Below are 22854 nucleotides of genomic sequence, written 5' to 3' on the forward strand. Positions count from 1 at the left end.
GTTTCGTTGGTCAGTTACGTCAAAAACAGGCATTCGCGTTATCAGTATCGGAATTGGTATCGATCAAGTGGAAGTAGATCATAGTGAACCGTTTAAGAAGTCGTTTCTTCTCGTTAGTCAAACATTTGCTTGTTTCGTGTCGAAAGAATGCTTCCTTTTTCTTTGTGCTCGCGAAAATACCTGACAAGGTGGCTCGACTGCTAGACTATCTCTCTCTACCCTTTAAAGAAATTTTAGAAAGGAACGGGGAGAATTTGAAAAGCGCTTTAGAAGCAACGTCAGGTAAGCCCCTTAACTGTGCAAGCTATATTTAGAAATTGTTGCGTCAAACAAGAAGCGATTTTTCCTTGGAAAAAAGTCGTTTACAGCCCTCTGATCAAATAGATTCCTTTCATCCTCGGAGTAACTTAAAACGCGCTACTTCATTTTACGATCACCCTGCAAATTTCTACTCGAATTCTTTCCTCGTCCCAAATTTGCTTTAATGATTATTTTAGATCGGTATTGAACGTTGGAATGTCTGACACAATTTGATGATACCTTAGAATCGGTTCTCGTTTCGTTTCCTAGTATTGGTATCAGGAAATCGCGTTTATTCGACAGAAATTCCACTTATCCGACAGTATAAGATATCAGACGCTGGGAGATCGTAAACTTGCTAGTAAAATCGCGGAACGATGATTTGCTCGTTAACTTTTTTGTCATTAAGGCTGACCGTAGTCGCATAAACTGCTGCTGGATACTATCAACGACGATGATCATAATACATTGGAATGTGTTTGTTATGATCACTTTGAGATTGCATTTCTTTCTAACAATAATCGACTGATGATATTAAACAGGGGATAAAAAGTTTTTATTATTCAAATCGGTTTATTACAAATATCGAAAAATTTGAAAATTCTAAAATTCATAAAAAATTGTCAAGCGCTCGATAATTTCTAGTATTTCTAAGAAACGTGGAATTATCGATAATTCTCTACATTATTTTATTATAAATAAAAATTTTATACCCGTTTAGTTATAAATAATTTTATATGATCAAAGAGTCGTGTTGGTTTTCACGAGTCGATGAAAGTCTATGCAAAGATCATTCTCAAAGACGATAGCTCGATCGGTTTGCAACGTTTCAAGCGTGAAAGCGATAAGCGATTACTCGCGGATCGATAACAACGAGTTGCCGTGAATCGATTGCAGTCTCGAGCAAGAGTAATTCGGTTTTCCTTGTCTATTCGCGTGATCGAGCCTAATCGAATGCCGGTCCGATCGATCCTTTTGACGTACGTTTAATCATTTTGCGAAGGTTAATCTAATGGATCAAACGAGTACGCCTCTTTGAGCGTGAAAACCGTTTGAAAATCCAGTAGGTAGGCTGGTTGCGTTTATTGTGTTTTTTCTGCCACAAATTCGAGGTTGTTTTAACTGTTTTTCCAGTGCGTTCATGATAAAGGTTTGCGGTGAAAAAATGCACAAGAAAAAGAGTTTTAAATATTGCAAAAATAATTTCTAGAGGATTAGTGTAAAATTTAAAAAATATGAAATATGAAATCAAATTAACATTGGGGCTTTCTTCGTGGTCCGCCGTGCGAGGATTAAAAGGCGGCCACGTTTATGAGCATATAAAAATACATATAAACGGAGGAGGCCCGGTATGCCACGAATTTCGTGCTTTATCTACTTAAGAGCACGCGTCCATAATTTACGACGTCGAATGGATTCGAGCCAGCACTTCGTTGCAACCGATCCAACACGCGGATGCTTTCCGCGCTGCCATTTAGCACGGATTTCCGCTGCACCCTCTCGTATTTGCAACTGTTGCGTTCCCTACTGGAAACGACCATTTCCACGCAGCTTGCGTCGCTGCAGGCGCACCTGTCTTCTGAGAATCATGAAAATCTATAGCACCTGAGAGGCTGTAAAAGAGCTGTTTACCCCTTTATCAGTGTCGCGATTTGGAAAGAGTTTAGAAAAAAGAATTAAGAAAATCTTTTGGTAATCGCTTCTTAATCCTTCTGATCCAATTTCTTTTCTATTTGAAATTATTTTTTGTATTATTTATACGAAGATTATCCCGCACGATGTTACGTTGTTTATTGTCATAGTTGCCAATTAAAAATACACTAGACTCTTGGTATATTGCCACGTGGTTTCTACACAGATTTTCAAGGAAACAATGATACACTTCTATCTTTCTTTTCTCCTTCCAAATGAGATTTCGGAAGCTTGAAAAATTGTACGTGGCAATATAATGAGTGTCTCATTATAAGCAAAAATAAGCCGAAAAGAAATATAAAGAAATCTGGGACGAAATTATGGGATAATCTAATATTTGGAAATAGAGAGCGAAGTTGATCATAAATCGACAAATGTTCCCTGTGATCGAAGACGAGGCCGTTCTCCAACAGTCTTATCCGGAAGCTGGATTCCGCCTCGGTTGGTCGCGGCGGACGAGCGTTTCCAAGATTTATGCGGCGCGAAGTCGAAATCGATCGCGGTCAGACTAGCGTGCTCGACTTACGGAATTACCATCGATTCTCCTCACCACGGAAGCCCGCTACTAATTGTAACCGGCGTGATGGCTCGCGTGTTCCTCCGTGATTTGTACCAGAGCCACGATCAGGGATGGCTCGATAAATAATTCCTAGGATCGAATCCAATTGAATTTCACTCGCGATTCCTTTCGTTCCTACTTTTTACCGAGGTATTTCCACGAAAAACCAGAAGAGATTTGAAAAAAAAAGGAACTGTGTCAGTACTAATTCACTAAATTTAATTTTTAATTATTTTTCATAGCTCTCTTAGTGTGAATAGGTGAATTCGTCCAAAAAATCGTCGCCATTTATTAACTTATGAAATGTTGTGTATAATGGCAATTTTATTAAAAATAATATTTCCCCTTTCTCCTCCCTTAAGGGAAGATGATCCTAAAGGATTTAATGTGCTAGGAATAAGAAGTGGGGGCGAGATATGAAAAATAATTAAAGATTCAATTTAAGGGATCATGAAATTCAAAAGTTATAAATTTCACCCAACTGAAATTTATTTTATTTATTCCACGATCGATCGATCGGTTCTTGGCAAAGTGTCGCGAAACGCCTGAACTGCAAAACAAAGTCTCGTGTGAACCGTCGTGTTCGAAATAGCTCGACGCGTCGCGAATTCCTCGCACGACGCGTTCCTTGTAACGAGCCAGCAACTTCTTTGGCGTCCCGGCGTCGGGACGCACAAACACGCGCTTAAGAGGGCAAAGCAGCTTGTCACACGACGTCGTGTTCGACTTTGCACCGGAACGCGCACACGGCTACGGCTGTTCTTGAACGTGATCTTACCGGTCGTCATCTTTAAGGGCTCGATTACGAAAATTGCCGTCGACGAGTTACTCGACGTCGAGCGACGCAGCTGCTTTTCAACTTGCTATGATTTACCGTTTTTTTCGAGAGTTTTTTTTAGAGTAAATATTTTGCGACGGAGCGTGTTTGATTTTTCTCGATACCCAATTTTCCCGTGTTTATCGCTCCAGTTGATGCAAACGATGTTGCAATGGAAAATTGCACAAAGTGCTGTTTCGATGCATTTGGAAAAATATTTAAAAAAAAAAACAAATTAGAGCGACGTTTGCTTTGAAAGTTAACTCTGGACGAAGCGAAATATATATATACATTTTTTTATTTTAATTGTCCGATACAATTTTTATACCAGATGTTCGATACAAGGGTTCGACAAAATAATGAAATCATAGCTTAGAAAACAAAATACTGCATAAAAAAACTAGTGAAAAAGGTGATGGGAGAACTATCTTTTTTTTTAAGATAAAAGAAAATTTCTTTGAAGCTATTATAGCTAGCTTTATAAAATTTGGTGTATAATTAAGAAATATGAATAATAAATAAATCAATCAATTCAATTTTTTTCGCGTATATGTTTATATCCAGGTGATATGGGGCTCTTTTTCATTATCACTTATTTTAGGGAATCCTGATTTGATCGCAATTATACAACTGGCCTTAGGAGTGCAAAGTTGTATTTAAAAGTTAATCACGTACTATAAATTAATTTTGTAAAATAATTGACTAGTTAATTACAACTACAGTCAAATAGAATATAAGACTTTCTTGCCCAGAATCGTCAAGTAGGTTCATTAACGATTTCGATGATGCGGTGCACGAAGTCTGGAAATTGCTGGCTCTCGTTAATCTGCCCCCATAAATTCATATATCCACGAATTATTCCACGTGTTGCGCGAAATACGTTTAGTTAACTGGACCGGAATAGTTGGGACAATTTAATAGGACGTAATTGTTGGAATTGTTTGAAACTACTCGACGCGAATCGAATTGCAAACGAGGAGAGCCGGAAGCCGAGTGCACACCATCTATCTTAATTCGAAACGAAACTGGAACGATGAAAATCATCTGTGACGAAGTGTAACCCGTCCCACTTGATTCCACGTGTACCAAACATTACGTACCATACAGTCGACGAATCGACGGGAATACGTCGATGTCCGTTCGAGGTACAACGAACGTGGCCACGATGGATTTCCAGGCACGTCGATTTAAATTAATGGAACGCGTCACGCGGATGACTCGTCGACGAGAGGGATGTCGAGCTGTCGTTGCTGTCGAAATTGTTCGCGGCCATTTGAAAATGTCTGTCAGGATCGAATAGATTGCTTCTGTCCATTTGTGTTTCTTAGTTTTTCACCGACATCAGTTTATCCTTTCCTTTATCATTTTTGAAAACATTAATCCTTTGACTGCGGCACATAAGGCGCGATATTCGCATGCCAGTCGCACATAGTTGCGTTTGTTCAATAAAATGACATTCAGAAAATCAAAATAGTTGCAAATATTTAGCTATTTTTAGTTGCTATGTTATAAAATCAAATTAGGATCGGGGCTTTCTTCATGGTCCGCTGTACGAGCATATAAAAATATAAAAGTATAAACGGAAAAGGCCCGGAATGCCTCGAATTTCGGGCGTGCTTTATCTACTTAAGAGTTAGATAAAATATACATTTGTTATAGTAAGAAAAACTTAGAGGGCGTATACAATATACGCCTCTCGTATTCAAAGTGTTAAAGGATATTAATCCTTTATTATAATAAATTTTTTAAAAAGAATAGAATGCGGCATTTAGGTGGTTCCATGAAATTAGTTGGTCGATTTGTTATCGATTCGCGTCTGGTAAACGCGTGCAAACGAATTGGTAGTTAAACAAGGAAGAAATTTACAGTAGCCGTTGCGTTGTTCATTGTTTCATTGGAGGTCGTTATCCATCGTTAGCGGTCGTTCATCCGCTTGTCGGCGTTGGTTTGTGGAACGCCGCAAAAGCCGCGTTACACGCGGCAAAACCAACCCTCCGCAAGAACCACCGCCTGCCATCGAGTGTCTGGCGTTTACTGATCGATGCGTGTGGAAAAACTGCGTTTCAATGTTACGCGCGTTAAGCAAAAAGCATTCGTTTAATGTTAAAAAAATTCAATGCAATCTAACAAAGAGCTCGATAAATAACGCAAGAAATCTCGGCACCATTAACACCACAATTACATTTACAGAATTCTCGCTAATGGCACCATCATTCCTCTTTTAACATTTTCCATTTAGTACAATTTAGGATCCAAATGATTTACATCTTCAATCTTTTACGAACCATTTATTCTACATTTGTGCATTCGGATCGTTGTAATCTACGTCTAATAAATAAAGTCCTGAAACACTTTTAAAATCTTACAATTTCACAGTCAGTCTGAAAGGGTTAACCCTCGAACGGCGGACCATGGAGAGAGTCCCAATTCTAATGTAATTTTTCCATTTTCTAAATTTTACACTATTTCGTTTAAAAATGATATTATGTTTTATAAGTGTGGGCCATGATTAAGTCAGTCTCCGCTGTTCGAGGGTTAATTAAATTAAACACGGTATCTGTTACTCGTTGGTCGTAACGAGTCTCCTTATCGCGGCCACACCTCCGAATCAGTCATCCCCATCGCAGAAACTCTCCCTTTATCACCGTCTAACCCCTTTCCCGTTTAACCCCTTTCCCATCTTGGCTAATGACTATTCAATGGCGGAGTAGGCTGGTGTTCCACGTCGACTCGGTGAACTTGGAGAGCACCGTCGCTAATAATAGAGGCGGGCGGATCCTCGCGGTGCAGTCTCGTTTGTAGACGTCTCTCGTTCGGAACTTACAATCACCGTTCCGCAAATTGGCTCGCGTTCCTCTTTAACGGGACGCCTAGCCTCCTGTAATCTCTGTGGTTCTGGGGCGGTCTCGGTTACCCGGTGACAGCTGTTGGAAAAGATGAGAGTAGTTGTACGAGCACAAAGCACGACTAGAAAGCAGCTTCACGGAAGATTGCTGGTATCGTCGACACACGACACGGTACGAATACAACGTCCAAAGCGGAGGGATACGGTAACGAAAACGAGGAGTTGTCGGTGAATCTGATGAAAGACACAGGCGATGAATAAAATATAGGAACCTCTGTGTCTGTAGAAATTCATAGAAAATAGAGACAGAAGTCTGGGAAGTTGAACTTGAAATTTTTGTAATACCTTTTGGTAATTTTTATATTATAGCAAAGACATCTTATATTATATTCAATTAACACTTTCAAACCCAAGTGAATAGTATTATTCACTCTAAATAGACAATAAGATGAACATCTTTTACCCTGGATTCGAACATGTTTTTTTTTTTACTTTTATCTTTATTTTTCATCTTTCATCTTGCTACTTTACCTACATCTTAAGTGCACTTTAAAGCAGTTTAAATTATGAATAAAGTTTTATGAAAGGGTATAAAACTGGGGTGCCATTTCTACCACCTTTTTCTCTATTACCTGTGAAACTAATTGCAAGGATAGTTGTGTGTAATTAGGTTGCTAGTAAGTTTGTCAGGGTGCACAGTGTATAGCATACGTTTATTTATTGTTGTGCAGGGCGTGGCACAATGCAACGATGCATTTTGTGCGTAATTCTTCGGGGGAATCGCTGCACCACAGCCACCAGGGACGGAATTAGCGATGATTTGTTTGCATAAAAGGGTAATTGTAGGGGGAAACGGGGTTGGTCGTTGAGCTTTTCATTGCTGGATTCATGGTTTAAACGAGTCTTTTTAATGACCTGTTTTGGGTTGGAGTATCGTTTGAATTACGGGCAAAGGGGTATGATACAGTTGTTGCTAAATTAACAATTTAATGCTCGAGTTTGAGTTCATCGTTCAATCGTTCAGTGTAGAAGAATTTATTATTATTTAGGATAAACAAAATAATGACTCAAGATCGGATTAAAATTTCTACAATAGCAATGGGTTTATTATGGTGGATCTCAAACTTTGGAATTTTTTGACCCAATAAATGGAATACATACAACAAAGCCACTCTCTAAAGTGGGAGCCATAGTCTTCGTTGGAGCTTTCCTTAATCCGACATTGATATGACCTGATATTTCTAAAAGGCTCATCGGGGTATATATACGATCTTCTTAAAGGGTTAAATTTGTTCAAGAGCCACCTACTTTGTATCTCCTTTATAAGCTTCACTGTAGACTAAATTTGAGGTCTCTTTTACCCGCTTAAAAAGAAGCACCTCGTCTCGTAAGGGTCGAATAACTTATTAAACAAAAGCGCCTCGGCGAACTCTTGAAACATGGAACGAAGTTTTCGCTCCGTTTCCTTTAGGCTACCGAACGAGGAATTTCGTGGAGCTCGGAAAACGTTGGTCCACGTTTCCTCGTGTAAGAGCAACGTTCGTCAAAATAGCAAACGCGCCCCTTAGCAAAGTTGCCCCGAGGAGGAGTGGCATTTTGCAGCACAAAATTGCACGTGACATGAGAAGAAAGTTCAAGAGGGTCGGTTTAGTGAAATTGCTGCCAACATAAGGGGCCAACCGCTTTTGTACATAAACTGCTCTTTATAAATATTCTGACATGTTGTTGTTCTTGATAAAAATCATGAAATTTTATCAAAAATTCTTAAATTATATGTGAAATTCGTGAAAGTATTATCGGTTTTAGGGTAACGAGATATCACTACTGATAATTTGTATAAACACTTAAATAATTAGTGTTGGCAATTGTTACGTTTCTTAAGAATCTAAAAAGAAATTCACCTGGGATGAAATTTCACCCATGATAGCCTTTAAAGGTTAACGTTATACTTAGGTTGAATTAGGGTCGATGTTCGAATATTTAAATATAACAAAAATTTAAAATTCCAACAAAATTTTTTAAAATAGAAAACGTGATACTCCATTTGACACCATTTAATTTTGCCTTATACCATTTTTTTCCATCTTATACTATCGTAAACTTATTTATTAGCTTAATTTCATGTTACACTCTGTATTTGAGAAATGGAACTGACCGAATATCTAGATAGCACTTACGAACGATAGCGTACATATCGGCGAATGGGAGGGGCGCGTGGAACCTGGATTAATATCGCAGATGTCTTGTCGAGTCAACGTGTCCCGAAGGGAGAATGAAGTTTGACCGTAGCGACGGGTTAGCAGGTGGCGGTGGAATATCGTCCCGTGGACGGGTTTCTAGATCGTACAACCCGAAGGATCTCTAGCATGCAGAGAAACTAAATTCGGTTTGTCTATCGGTCGACGAGGCCGTCGGCTCTCTAGATACCCGAAGTGAATCCTGGCAACGATCTGGCAAAGGTCCAACCGCTTCCGTTTTCCAGCTCGACTAGCCAGGATACGCTTTCGACCATCGTCATTATCATTTCGAACTGCCAGCGGGCAGGGTATCCTGAGATCTGGCTGCCATCGATCACCGTGTTCCTCTTTTAATACCCCTCCGAGGAAATTGGTCGATGAAGTTGTCGCCATGCTTCTTTGACATCATTAAGCTCTACCGGTTTAATTGGAAGTAGTAAATGATTCTCTATAAACGATGATTTATATTATTCTGTTTCAAGGTGATTAACTTTGGGGATGATTATTCAGGCTCGTTTGACGCCGAAAGAGAATTTTCGTTTAATAATCGAATAGGATAATTTAGAGGATCACGGGGCACGACGAGATGCGATTACGGAATCTCTTTGGAATTTATTTCCTCGCGGAGGGTCTCGTTTGAAAGTTAATTCCGTGGCCTTCTATATAGCGTAGAAGGCTAAGTAAAAGCGTGGATAGAAGTCAAAGGGCATCGGTGAAGAGCGTCAGGGCTCTTCACTGATCTCGTCGAACTTTCAACTAGACGAAAGTATCCTGATAGCGAAATCTGTGCCCTTATTTAAAATTCTTAATGCTTCGTAAATATGATTCAATTTCGCGATGAATCTACACCATGTGAGATATTTCAAATTAAATTGAAATTAGAAACGAATTAGATATGTTGATTCGCGTTAATCGAGATTTAAACATCCGAAAGTTGACGGGAAATTCATGGAATAGAAAGCTATCGGGAGGTTCTTTGGAAAGGAATTCTTCGGTTCGACGGAGCGAAATGAAACGGGGCAGGTAACGAGACCGAAAGTCAGAGAAAGGTTAGCTACTTGGTGGATCCTTTTGATTCGGTGAAAGGGATCTGGTAGTATCTTCAAAGAGTTCTCGTTGCCGTGGTACCAACCATCGGACCGTAAAAACAGAAGAGGGAACTGCTCGCTTTTAATTTCGCTCGGCGAAAAGCGGTCATCCGAGGGAACTTGGCGCTAAGTCGATGAGCTGCGTGCGGACCTCTCTGCACACTTTGCGGTATAGACTTTAGAAAACATTCAGATACCGGGAAGATTCTGCTTGTTTATTCCTTGAAATCGTTCCTCGCTCGGTTGCCTTTTCAACATCCAATTAAACTGCCTCTGGCGCAGCCAAGTACGCTAATTGTTAATTGTTTTCAAGCAGCTTTTCGACCATCTCCTCGACGTTTATCGCGTTATTTTTTACGAACATAGAAATGGAACTTTATAAGTTTGACGGTTCGCGTTTGAATTGGAATGAAAACCTAGCGAACATCATCGATTAGGCAGCGGTGTTTGACGGCTACGATTCGGGTGATAGAAGCCATGCATAATGCGACGTCGCATCGAGGACGAAACTCTGGTGGTCGAGTCGACGGGTGTAATCGCGTCAAGAGCGTCGTGTTTTATGCACGTCGACAGAAACGGGATGGCGGGCCGTGTCGGCGACGAATCGAGCCATGAGCTACGAGATAGGATTACGTTACGGTTCGTCGGCTCCGAACACCGGGATACGGAAGCTGCAGCAACGTCCGCGTCACCGTAATCTATGTTCCAACCAACTTAATCTGGACGCGTGGAAAATTGACGAGACCGCGTTACCGATTTTCAAATTTCGATCTAAATGCCATTCAAAAGCTAGCTCATCGTTTGATCCATAAATAAATAAAGATATCGAATCCTTCTAACTAAAAGGTGGTTATATCCAATCAAAAGGTATGCGGGTTCAAATCCCAGTTTTTTAGCTTTTTTTTTTTTATTTTTTTTTCCATATCTAATTATTGAATTAATCATAATTATTACATCTATTAATAATTTAATCATTATTTTAATATTATTATTCGAACTTTAATAATTAATTAAAAAAGGAAACTACATGTGTCACCGCCCTATTGTAATAGTAAAAATATTATATGTACAATAAGTACATGTAGTTTTACGATGGGATAACATAAAATAAAAATAATTTAAATATTACACCAAATTTAAAATAGATGCAATAACTAATTATATATATTAATAAAAAAATTAAGAATCCGGGATTTGAACTCGCGGAACTCTATAAAGTCGCAGAGTTTCATTAACAAGTGAACTTAATACTTGGGCAATTTCCCTTAAACAGATTATGTTTCTGCGGAAGAAACGGAAACTATTCGATTCGATTACGGTTAGGAAATCAGTTAAAAGTGGCTAATTGGAATCCTGGTGTCGATGGTATTAGAGGATACGCTGGCTAACGCGGCAGATTCCGCGGTAGTAATCTATATTTCTAGCTTCTCTCATTCCCGTTTCTTTTCTCATCTTCCTTGCTTAGTCTCTTATTGCTCCCCGGTGCTACGCCCTTCCATTTCCTTCTTTTCCTTTTCTCTCCTACCCCTCGTTTTCTTGCCGGTGAAACTTAATTCAATTTCAGCCGGATGGGATCGATAAGTCGTAACGAACGACACGAGACGTTCACTGAAACGACAGTCACAGCTACTCCTCTGTAAGCAGAGCTTTTTTGCACCTTACTCTCGGGGTTAATGCCATCCCCGTTTGCTCCCTACGCTTGACCCATATTCACCCTCCATCGAGGATCTCGTTAAAACGCGAGGGTAACAATGCTCGGTGAAAATTATTTTCTCAAGGTCGCTCACCTTTTTCTTTGACCATAAAATTAAAAAAAAGAAAATTTCAAACGTGAATTTTATTCTTTCTATTATTACAGAGATATTATTTATGGTATTACGTGTTAACGATTCAATAATTTTACATAAATATAATAATTTTAAAACAGTACAATTGTTTTGATATCACTTAGTCTGACACCTTCGAATTAAATTATAAAGTAAAGGATTAATTCTCGGATGGCGGACCATGGAGAGAGTCCTAATTTTAATTTAATTTCGTACGAAACTCTTTCGATTAAAAATTATATATTCAACTTTAGATTAATATATTTATATATGATTTATCAGTTTAGTTCCAAACTTTATTGTTTAAGGGTTAATAACTTACCAATTTTCCATCCATATCATCCATGTCATTTACATGCGTAGCGACGGTTACATTTGTAATTACACTTCAGCGAATGCTCGATAAGAGGTAGGAAGACGTATAGACGATTCCGATCCATTATCATCCCATGCTAATTTGTGTTTTATGTACCGTTCCGTTCCTGGTCATTAGGCTTTGGGTGTAGAATGCAAGCAATGCGAACCTAGCACCATCAGCGAATCCTGTTATACTGTAGCATCCCTCGCGATAACCAGGTATCACAAGTAGCTTCGGTTACCATGCGTGAGAGAAAGCTCTTACCCTCGTGTGTGTATCTGCACACGCGTTTCGTTGTCCTTTGACTACGTGAAAGGAATTTCTCTTGCATAGCTGGTTATCGATAGAACGCGTGTAATGTTTGGAGTTGAAGTTTCTTTGAACAGCCCTGAATAGACGCAATAATAAATTGACCCTCGACAGAGGGGCACAACAGTGATGGAACGATAAAAATGCAGACAAGATGGAAAGAATCGTCTGGAGAAAATTGAAAAAGTTTTGGGAAAATTGGCAGCGAATAGGAATCTTTCTCTAGGATCTAGAATGTCGAAATACAGAGGGTGTCGTGTAACCGGTTGTACAAATGGAGAGAAGCTGATCTCTGGTGTGAAAATAAATTGAAAATTTACACTCGCGATCAAATCAGGTTTCAGTAGGTAAAATGACGATATTAATTTTGATAAGTTGAGTTTCTATAGATTGTGAAATATTTTGACAAAAAACAAGAAACATTTTGCTCATATATCTTTACTCAAAAAGAAAAAAAAAAAAAATGAAAAGAATACATAGGAAGAGAAAATTCTTTCAATATTTTATTCTGAATGCCAGCGTGAAAAATGGCACGAATTTATGAGACGACCTGATACTTCTAACGTTGAATTTTATTTTCGCTTCCAATTTATTAAAACTTGACTTTTTGCTGACTAATTTTAACCAAAGTTTTTAAATAGTTCTAGTTTAATTAAAGCTGGGGACTCGTCGGTGATCCACGTTAGAATCCTCTAAAGTGGACCTTTTTATCGTTTGAACCAGAAAACACCGCAATTCATGCCCATCGTGAATCGGGTGGTTGGATTATTTTGTGGGTAGTAAAGCTACAAGATCGCGAGATTTCGGGCTGTAACATCGAACGCTCTACAAAGAACTGGAATGTTAGTTTGAAAATCCCCTTTTTCTGTTCGAATGCTCTACGTAACTTCTATTTAGACGCGAAACTCCCTGGTATATTGGCTGTTGGTTTCGCGTTCAATGTTTCCCCATGTCGGTTGAAACGTATCCACGTTTTTCGTATCGTATCAGTTCTGTTTATCTTCCGCGAGGATTCGATGAAAATTGTATCGTGGAAATATTTTTACCGAGTGGAATCAACCGAGACGATGATATTAGTTTAACCCGGTTGCATCTGAAGGAAACAAGCTCCGCTTCCCTACAGGGATAATATTATCTTTTGCCACAGTAACCGGTGCCTAACTGCGTTCTTAGGTCAATTTAAAGACGTCACTTAGCGCGATGTAATGTGTTCTCAAGGAAACTAAAGTGCACAGTAAATTGACTGAGTTTTACCTTCCAGCCATATCCTTCATGAATTTCAGTAGTTTAGTCAATGATAAAGGCGACAATGAAGAAAGTTGAGTATTATTATTAACTCATTTGCTACCACGATCCCCAAATGGAGATTTGAATATGTATATATATATTTTGTTATCACTTGCAATAGGATTATATTAAATAAAATGTTAAATAAAAATATCAGAAATAAAAATTTGGCAATTAATGGGTTAAGAAGAAAATTATTCTTAATTTAAGGTAGAAAAGTATTATTTTAAATAACATTGCTATTGCACAAATAATGTAAAATAGAAAGTTTGAAATTTGAAATTTAAAAATTAACTTTTCTATTCTTAATAATTAGGAATAAAGTTATACTGATTCAAGGGACACATCTAGTGGTTAAAATCAATTTTCTTAGAAGATTGCAAGATCACTGTTTTTTTTTTTTTATGGAATCACCTAAATGTTTCATTCGATTTAAAAAAAAGACAATAATTTTGTGTGCCCCAAAGTAAAATTTAGCCTTCTACTGCATTATGAAAGATTGGGTTAAGCCAAAGGGAGGAACTAATGGTGTACATTGTACACTGTGCAACATGATGAGCAGCAGGCATCATTAACCCCTAGCGATCCTTCTAGTCATCAAACCTGATGAATGTCGATTACTCTGCTGGAGCTTGTAAACGTAGGTGTCTTCCATTTGGTCGATATCAAATGATACATCGCCAACAACGACAACCACGTGCTGTCAAACGGCGTCGAAATAACGACGTTAATTAGTACACGGATGGTGGGGAATGGTCTACCCGAAATCCTTCTATCAACGTACGTCACCTGTACGAATCCTATTTTCGCTTCTATGGACGTTCTACGTCCCTCGAATCCCCGGTAATTAGTTCACTTATCGTTGAAATGTTCTCCCGCTTCAGCTCACCGCGTCGAGTTTCGATGGCCGGTCACGTCGCTGCCATGTACGCGCGTGTAAATTCGATAACGAATTTAATTAGCAATCTGGACCGTTCGTGTCCTCTGAAATTTCCTTTAGAATTATTGTTCGATGTCTTAAATAAGAAATGTAGAAGAAGTAATAAGGTGGATGATGGGAATATAGACTGGGATGTTATTGGGGTGCCGTTATTAAAGGACCTCCCTCCAATATGACCATTAAAAGTCAATTTCACTTGAAATTTAATTAATTATTCGTTAATTTCCTATTGTTTCCGATTTTCTAAGTTCTTGAAATTTTCTCCATTTTCAAATTTTTAAATCATCCAAATAATTTTAAAATCTGGTTCACCATAGAAGTGACCAAAACTAATGCAGCAACCGCTATAAGTTGTCATTATGGGGCTCTCTGCATGGTCCGCGCTCCGTCCGAGGGTTAACACTAGGCACCAACAGTTAGGACTATTCGTCTTCATCTCCGATACTCATAGTTTTGAAATCAAGGCGTAGGACACGTCCGATCATTCGAGCCTCCACGTGGGCACGTGATAACGACGTTAATTAGCTCAGGATGCCTGTCGCCGGTTCGTCCTGTTGCTGAATAATTTATCGACCTGTGACAGGCACGCGTGTTCACGTAGCGGCTCCCCATTCGCTTCGGATACCTGGTGATGTGGTGCGCGTACACATTGTGCTCCTTGGACCTCTCCTTGTATCCCCTGGAAAATTGTTTCCCCCTAATTAATTAGCCCCCTTCATATTAGTTTCCTCGATAAACTTGTTAACCCGCGCGCGCAGCCTCGAGAGTTTGTATGTTCTCTTGATTAGAGGGCGGTCCGCCTTTGTCGCGGATTTAAATAATCGATTTCTAATTAATCTCTCGCCGAATTAGACATACTCGCTCGACAGTTTGAACGACGATAAAATTTCATTTAAAAGACACTCTCTCGCAAACACCTTCGAGCGAAAGGGTTAATTTGATTTCGAGAAATCTAGTCGATACCAGAGCGATTCAGAATTCTTACCTGAAGTGTTTCACCCTTCCTTTGCATTAATTATCCAAATGAAGTAGGAAGAGAACGCAAGAGCAGATTGTTTCTTGTTACGTTTCAAACGTCTCTCTGATATTTACCGAACTTGGGAATACCTAAATTTCCCTAGCTGAAGCGAATCGAATCGAATCTCATCGAAGGTTCCTAGATAGGGAAGAGGCACTTCCGTTCGGGCAAACGTACGAAACTTTCAACGGATCAAGATACGTCGGGCGCAGAGGAGATTTCTTCGAATAACACTGGCCCAGATTCGAACGATAGTTGTTTAATTTACAAACTGCCGTTGAAATGGATTTCTCCTGTACTTATCAATTATTTCCTCCGAACCGATGTGTTTTCCATCGATTTCCCGTCGGGCCGAATCTTTTATTCGAAAATCAACGACGCGGAACGATGCAAATTAAATTAGCGGCGAATTAAAATAGGAGGTGAAAAGAGAGGCCGTGTCGCCGCAAAAGCTAAATTTATGGTTGTCTCGTTGCACCGTACCAAACAACACTTTTCACCAGCGTTATCTCGGCAACCATGCTGAAGCGACCTACGCTACGTCCACGCTAACTTATTCAACGAATTATACTGGCTTTCGCGATTAATTAATCTTTGAGCTTAAACCGCGAGCCCAGGAACCGAGGAATTTTAGATTCTGTCGTTTTATGTTCGGTCGTTCAACCCTTTCACCAGCGTCTAAATAATGTTATTAGAAGTTGCATTAATGATACAGCGAGTCTATTGTACGGAGGATGTCAGGTTCGATAAAGTTAGAGATGTTTTAAAGTTATTAAATATTTGACAAAGCTCCCCAATTTAAAAACTTGATCGCCATCCTAACATTCATCGTAACAATGATGTTGCGTTACGATGCAATAACCGAACTTTCATTCTTTCCTTCATCGACGAAGTATCATAGAAACGATAGTCGACGTCTCGAACAATGGGAATTGATCGAAAGACGTTATCGATTAATTGTTCCATGTCGTAGATAGAGGAATGCTGAGTCATTCGAAGCGACGATTCTCGTTTCGAATCTCGATTGGTGTCGTTACACGTTACACGATCGAGGGAAAATGTTGCTAGTATCCTGGGTTATATCACCGGGGACCCATCAACCGGTAGATCGAATAATAATCCGCAAGTTCGATGGTCGTTGGTGAACAAAGTCGACGATTATTCTCGTTATTGCGACCACTGTGAATCGTTCTCGTGATCGATGGAAATAAACCGTGAGAAGAAAAGACTATTTTTTACCGTTTTAACATTTTCTGACTGAAGAAATTGACGATCGGGTGCTAACGATTTCTTGATCGTTTGTTACAGGAAAGCTTGGAGGAAGAAGGAGGACGATCGAGAATAAAGGCGAGCATCAACGAAACGTGAGTTAATAAATTTTTCATTAGACACGGAACTTTATATCCTTTGAAATTTTCGAGGAAAGCCTTGAATCTTGCGCCCTTTTACGATCTTCACATTTTTCCCCTGAAGAGGCTCTCGGATAAGTAACCCTTAAGTCGCTTTGGGAATTTATTTAGTGTCACGTTCGAAGAAGGAATTTCTTTCAGTTTCGTGTAACCCCTTTTTCACAATTTTTTTATTTCTCTTTGTTCCGAATTTGCATCCCTCGTTTATTTATTTAAAAATAGGTTAAGGATTCTCCTCCCGCGACGCGTTCGTTAAAATTACAAGCAACTCTATGCGATCCCCATGTAGTTGGCATTTTTTTATCGTCCACCGCGAATCAACATTTCCATACAAAAGACTGTACGGGAAATAAAAATGGAAGAGAGGTAGAAAAGAAACAAATTGAACCGGCGGCTGCTTGTGTTCATCCCGCAAGATCGACGAGTAAAAAGGGGTAGTTTTAGCACGGAATCTAAAAAAGCAGCTTGCTAAAAATTTGCATCCCCGCAGGAATGTAGAAAAATGCTTAACAAGCGAACGTTAAAAATCAGAGTACCATAGAAGGGGTTAAATTCGCGAGATAATTATTCAATTAAGAACTGTTTCAATTTCATCTTGTCCGGTTTGAAGGTAACTAAAATTTTCCAGCTGACAGCAAGTTTCCTAAGCTGGTTTCTAAGCGATCCGATTGTATTACTTTAAGCGAAGTCAAGAACTCGATTCCCTCGGCGGTAGTTGAACAGGAATAGCGTAGCAGGAAATACGTTCTCTTGAATTACAAACATTCTCGGTGCTCGGTCATTCGACCTAGCCGTGAACCAAGCCCTTTGCCACGAAATCGCGCCACCTTGCCGTGGAACAGCACTCGTATTTCATCGCGTCGTTGGTCGCCAGAAATCAAACGAGTAGGTAAACGCGAAAGTGGGTAGAAAAAAGGAGAGCTGAGAAAAGAGTGAAAAAGGAATATCGAGAAAGTATGAGAGTAGAGAGTAGGAAGGTGGAAAAGTTCCGTGGGATTCGGACAAAGAGACTTTACCGAAAAAAAAAAAGAAAAAAATTGTTGAAACTAAAGAGAAGCGGGTGAAGTCGAGACGGGAAGGGAAAATAGGAGTGGTAGAAAAGCAGGGACAATATAGAGTATAGAGGAACGGGAAGAAGCTGGACGAACAAGGGGTGAGAAAATGGGGATAGGAGACACAGGTGGGGCTGGAAAGGAATTGTAGGAATGGCTACAGAAAAGCATCGCTGAAGCACCTCTTTTGAGGTTGAACTCGCCCTCTTTGCTAGTATTGCCGAGGGGATGCTCGTACAGGGTGTTGCAGAAATAACGATCGTTATTTATCGATTTGATTTTCTCTGGTGGAAAATTTAATATTAGTAGAAAAATTGAATCAGACTTTAAAATTGAAGATCAAATAATTTTTTTTTAATTATACGTATTGGTCACTATTATTATGTATTTATAATTAAATTATAGATAAAATAGTTTTTTAAATTAAATTAAACTATTAAAATACAGAATACATAGGAAAGTATTAGATACTTTTCTTCTTTGAAATATTAATTTTATAAATCAATTTTGATTAAAAATCGATATCAATTTTTAGCAGATGAAATTAACAATCTAGTAATTTTTAAATAATTTATTTCTTATTCTTTAATATCTTTGGTTTAGCATAAATTTCTGTCAGAGGATTATTTCATGTCCAATAATGTTTTATAAGTACCATAAAGTGACTAATTTTTATTTAGAATGAACTAAATAATACTACTATGACCATTATTCTGCTATCACCCAATAGGGTTCGAGTAGCATAGGTGGTAGGGTCACAGAAGGAGCGTGACGAGATGGCGAAGGGTGATTCGTCAAAGACGAATCATCACGTGCCGTGAAGGGGGTAAAAGGCGAGGTGAAAGGAGGAAAGCAGGGGCCGTTTTATGTGAACGGTCCCCGACAAAGCGAGGCGTGACTGATAAGCGGAGCTAACGCGAATTTTACCGCGTCGCGTCGCGTGAAATTGAAGCGGCTGTCGATCAACGAAAATGTGCCTGCTCTCGACGAGAGCTCGTTGGCCGTCGAGCTCAACGGATGACTCTCGTCGACCGACAGTTCGTGATCGACGATTTTCCTCCGGCTACCTGTGACGATTGATTTCTCGTCCTTTGCGTTTCTCGTTTAAAAGCGCATTGATGTATACAAATTTTATATAAAAAGATGTGTAGAGGAACGGGGGAGTAACTTTGTGATTACAAATGATGTGATTTGTTGCATATATTAGATTTACATATAGACAAACAATTTTATTCCAGATAGGGTATCATTTTAGTAAGTTTAGGTCAGGATTGACCCAGGCTCCGCAGTTCAAGGGTTAAATTTAATGAATACATTTTACACAAAAATTGAAAGCAGTTCAAATTATAAATCAGATTTTAAGGAGGAATATTTTATGTGGGAAGGGGTTGTTACCCTTAGGGGAGTTTTTTTTCGATGAAAATACTTACATATCCCCAGGAATAAGGAGCTCCATTTCTCATTAAATGATTGGTAGGAAAATTAAATGTTGGAAACAGAGATAAACAGAGTAGATGAATAAGAAAATAAATTACAGTAGACAGGAGTGTAAGATTAACAGTTTTCTGATTCATTTAGACGCTCAGTAACCGCGCGTTAACAGAGATGATCGTTAAGGGTGGGTGGCCTTTATCGTTCCATTAGCAACGGCTTGGTATACATTTTAATTAATCCTCGGTATTCGTACGCGCACGTGCCTCGGGGGTTAATTACGCGTTATCAACGGCTAATTGCTTCTTAAACCTTTTGAAACGGCTAGGTCGAACCGGGGGAGAAAAAGTGTTTAAAGTGAACGCTGATTGAATGGCTTCCACTTCCGGCCGAGTTTAACGCCATGAGATTGCGTTTTATCCTATTCGTAGCTCGTTCAGACTCTTATTAGACGATACTCTGAAACGAGAGGTCTTCTTTTAGTTACAAGAAGAGAATGGTAAATTTACCGAAAAGGAAATTCCCTTCCAATTACTTTAACTTGATATGTATACGTAAATTATAGAGGGCACCCTCCGGAGTAACTTTTCTTTATAACTCAACCGTTGGTTATTATTTATCAAAAAGTTTCATTCAGAAGAAATGTTTTTATGTTAGTTATACATTTTAATATTAAAGTCGTCGTATAAACAAGTTATACAAGTTATCGCGATTTTTTTCATCAACGAACACCTCGTCAACACGTATAATCGTGGAACAAAGTGAACGATTCGTTTTGTTCGATAATTAACGCGTAATTGATGCGCTAACAAGCGAAACTATTCATGTCCAGGCACACTGAATATAACACAATTTCGTGATACCGAAATGGTCGTTTTGAAACACACTTTGGATTAATAGCGACTGTTTAACGGTCATTAATCGTATCGAACGAATATCGAGGTATCGTTAAAGAGCGTTCATTGCAGTTTCCTGGATTTTCCAATGCATCGATGAATTTTAGATTCGTTGCAGTTACGAGGATCAATGCCAACTTGGCGTTCGGTTAATTCCAGTTAATAGCTCTATTCAACGTGTATTTCTTAACGATTATTCATTTGCCAGCTATGAATCGCGTTCATTTGCTATATAATTAGTGCATTTATCTCTTAATTATCTGCGTTTGCTTTCACTTAGTTTACTCGATCTACGATTTGTCTGAATTTTCATGCAATCGCCTGTTAGACGATTCATTTTGAAACTAATTTCCTTGTCTCTAGATCCACATTTTCAAGTGTGTGTCGTTAATTTAAAGAATTAGTTTCAATTTATTAATCCTGTTTTAACCCTCCATAATGTCGTTGATAACACAAATAAACTTCGACTTTCTTCCAAATGTTTATTTTTATAGAAGAAAGTTGTAAACATTTGACATAACAAATGATCGTACAATGTAGTAAAGGCTTTGATAAGTATTTCAGAATTATTTCATTATGTTTGCCTGTGAAGGGTTAGCCTAGAAAATATAAATTAAAATTAAGTTTTATTAAATTGAGGTATTTCCTCAAACATAAAAGTAAACGTAATTTGCTTAAACCAGAAACGTACATAAAAGGGCATAGTAATAGGTCGACCCACACTAATTGGCACGTCTGCCACATTTTTAATTAAACTTCAAAAAATAATTTCGAGATTCATGGTACAGTTGCACGACTTATTCGGCATGTCCCATCCGTCAGACGTCGCGAGAGAAAATGTACTAGGAATGAATAAATATTAGCATACAGTAGAATGTCCACGTTGCATGAGTTAACAGGAAATTTACATCACGAGCGGATGTTGCAATAGTTCGTGAACGTGGTACGAGGAGAGAGTCGAAATTAACTTGGCTCGAATGAAAATAATGCAAACACGTTAATTCATGTTCGAATCGTCATGAATTATTAATATAATTATTATTGAAAAGAGGGCTGCCTTTATTCTTGTTTTGTAGAGTACATTGAATTCATTTTCAATATGTTTGGCAATATACACGATTTAATTACTTTCTACATTCACATGAATAAGTAATTCACATTACTTGAATAAACTTGATTCAAAAATTAAAATTCATCTTAAATGAAATTAAACAAAAAGGAAAGGGGAAGAATAAAAAATTTTCATTGAATATTTGTTGACGTAGTGAATTGGAGACAGTAAAGGACATCCTGCAAAGTGGCCCCCTTTGAACCCATGTTTAATTTGGCGCTACTCCGGATATTTGCAATTATTTCCTTGCCAGTGGCTGTAATTTCAATCCTTTTAGCTGTCGATTGAAACGTTTTATTAGTTCTGTATGTTGTATCACTTGTGAAACTACTTTTTCCTTTTTTTAGTAATAGTCACAACTAATTTCAATTTCTTACAATCATTAGAAAGTCATATTTATCATTTTTCCAGTTAAATTCTTTAGGTAGAAATAAAAAGTGTTCCACCTTTTTAATACTTAAATATGCAAAGTGAGTTATTTTTTATACCACTTGGAAAAATTAAAGTTATTAGTAGCCTAATAATACTAATCGACGTATTTTGTTAAATTTTATGAGAATAAAATTGACGGGCAACGTGAGCTTCTTTATTTTTTAAAATGAGTTAATATAACAAAGTAAAATAAAATATTTCAGAGGTAAAAATTGTGTAAAATTTCCATTTCAAGATATTTTTATCAGAAAATTTATTATGAAAATTTATGTAAGTACGTTCGCATACAAAATCTATGGTCTAATTAAGATTAATGTCGTAACAAGGACAAAAATAAGTTATCTGTTCGATTGGTTATTCAATGATGTATTATGAAATGAGAGAAAGCTTCTTGAATGATTGACAGCGATTGATTATTAAACAGACAATAAGGATACAATAGTAATCAGTTACATAAAATGGTTTGACACAAATTGTAACAAATTGAGTACAACGAGTTCAATAATATTTTAATGCGAACGTATTTATTGTTGAAAATGTTAACATAAATCATTAATCACCATCAATTTGTTTTCATAAAATGACATCGTCCATTGTGAAGATTTACACACATTGTACTGGCAAATACAATGTTATTTTCATGGAAATGCGTTTATAACTGAAAATGTCAACATTAACCATTAATCATCATTAATTTGCATAAAATGCAAACATTGTAACAAACCATAACAGGATACATAACGGAACAAATACTGTCTTTCAATTATCTGTTATTAGTTAAAATTTCAATCAACATTTTTATCAACCAAAGGAGTTCTCAAATATTTCACAGTCCCGGCTCCTAGGAATCTTAATCTGGTCCAGGTACTTACACATAATTAAACAATCTACCAAGTGAGGACCAAGTGTGTTTAACACGTGTCCACAGTAAATTCAATTTACATCGAAACAAACAGTGAGGGAAGTTGAATTTTCTCATCTACTCTAGGATCCATCCTCGGATTCAACCTCGATTTCCTCGATCGGTTGCCAGGGTACGTTTATCCGGCTCGGTTGTTTCGCGTTATTGCGATCATTACACGAGCGTAGAATTCAATCTCCTTATCGTTGCGTTCCGCTTCTCGACGAGAGGGTAGGTTATCTCTCGGAGGACGAAGTTGGACGGGTCAGCAAGGCGGTAAAAGCGAGCAAGGGTAACGAGCATCTGTGTAAAAGGGACGCGAGGGAAGGTTTAGGTGAAATTGCTT

General features: G+C 38.3%; 1 protein-coding gene across 1 annotated transcript in view; it reads left to right on the plus strand.

Annotated features, from left to right (window-relative positions):
* The window catches only part of Tpst (tyrosylprotein sulfotransferase), a 129439-nt gene that overhangs the window by 11301 nt on the left and 95284 nt on the right, over positions 1 to 22854 (plus strand). The window contains exon 2 of the mRNA XM_034326017.2: positions 16585 to 16640. The gene's annotated coding sequence lies outside the window, so the exon portion shown is untranslated. The remainder of the gene's footprint in view (positions 1 to 16584; positions 16641 to 22854) is intronic.

The sequence above is a fragment of the Osmia lignaria genome, chromosome 3 (genome assembly GCF_051020975.1).
Source record: "Osmia lignaria lignaria isolate PbOS001 chromosome 3, iyOsmLign1, whole genome shotgun sequence".
NCBI classification, from domain to species: Eukaryota; Metazoa; Arthropoda; class Insecta; order Hymenoptera; family Megachilidae; genus Osmia; species Osmia lignaria.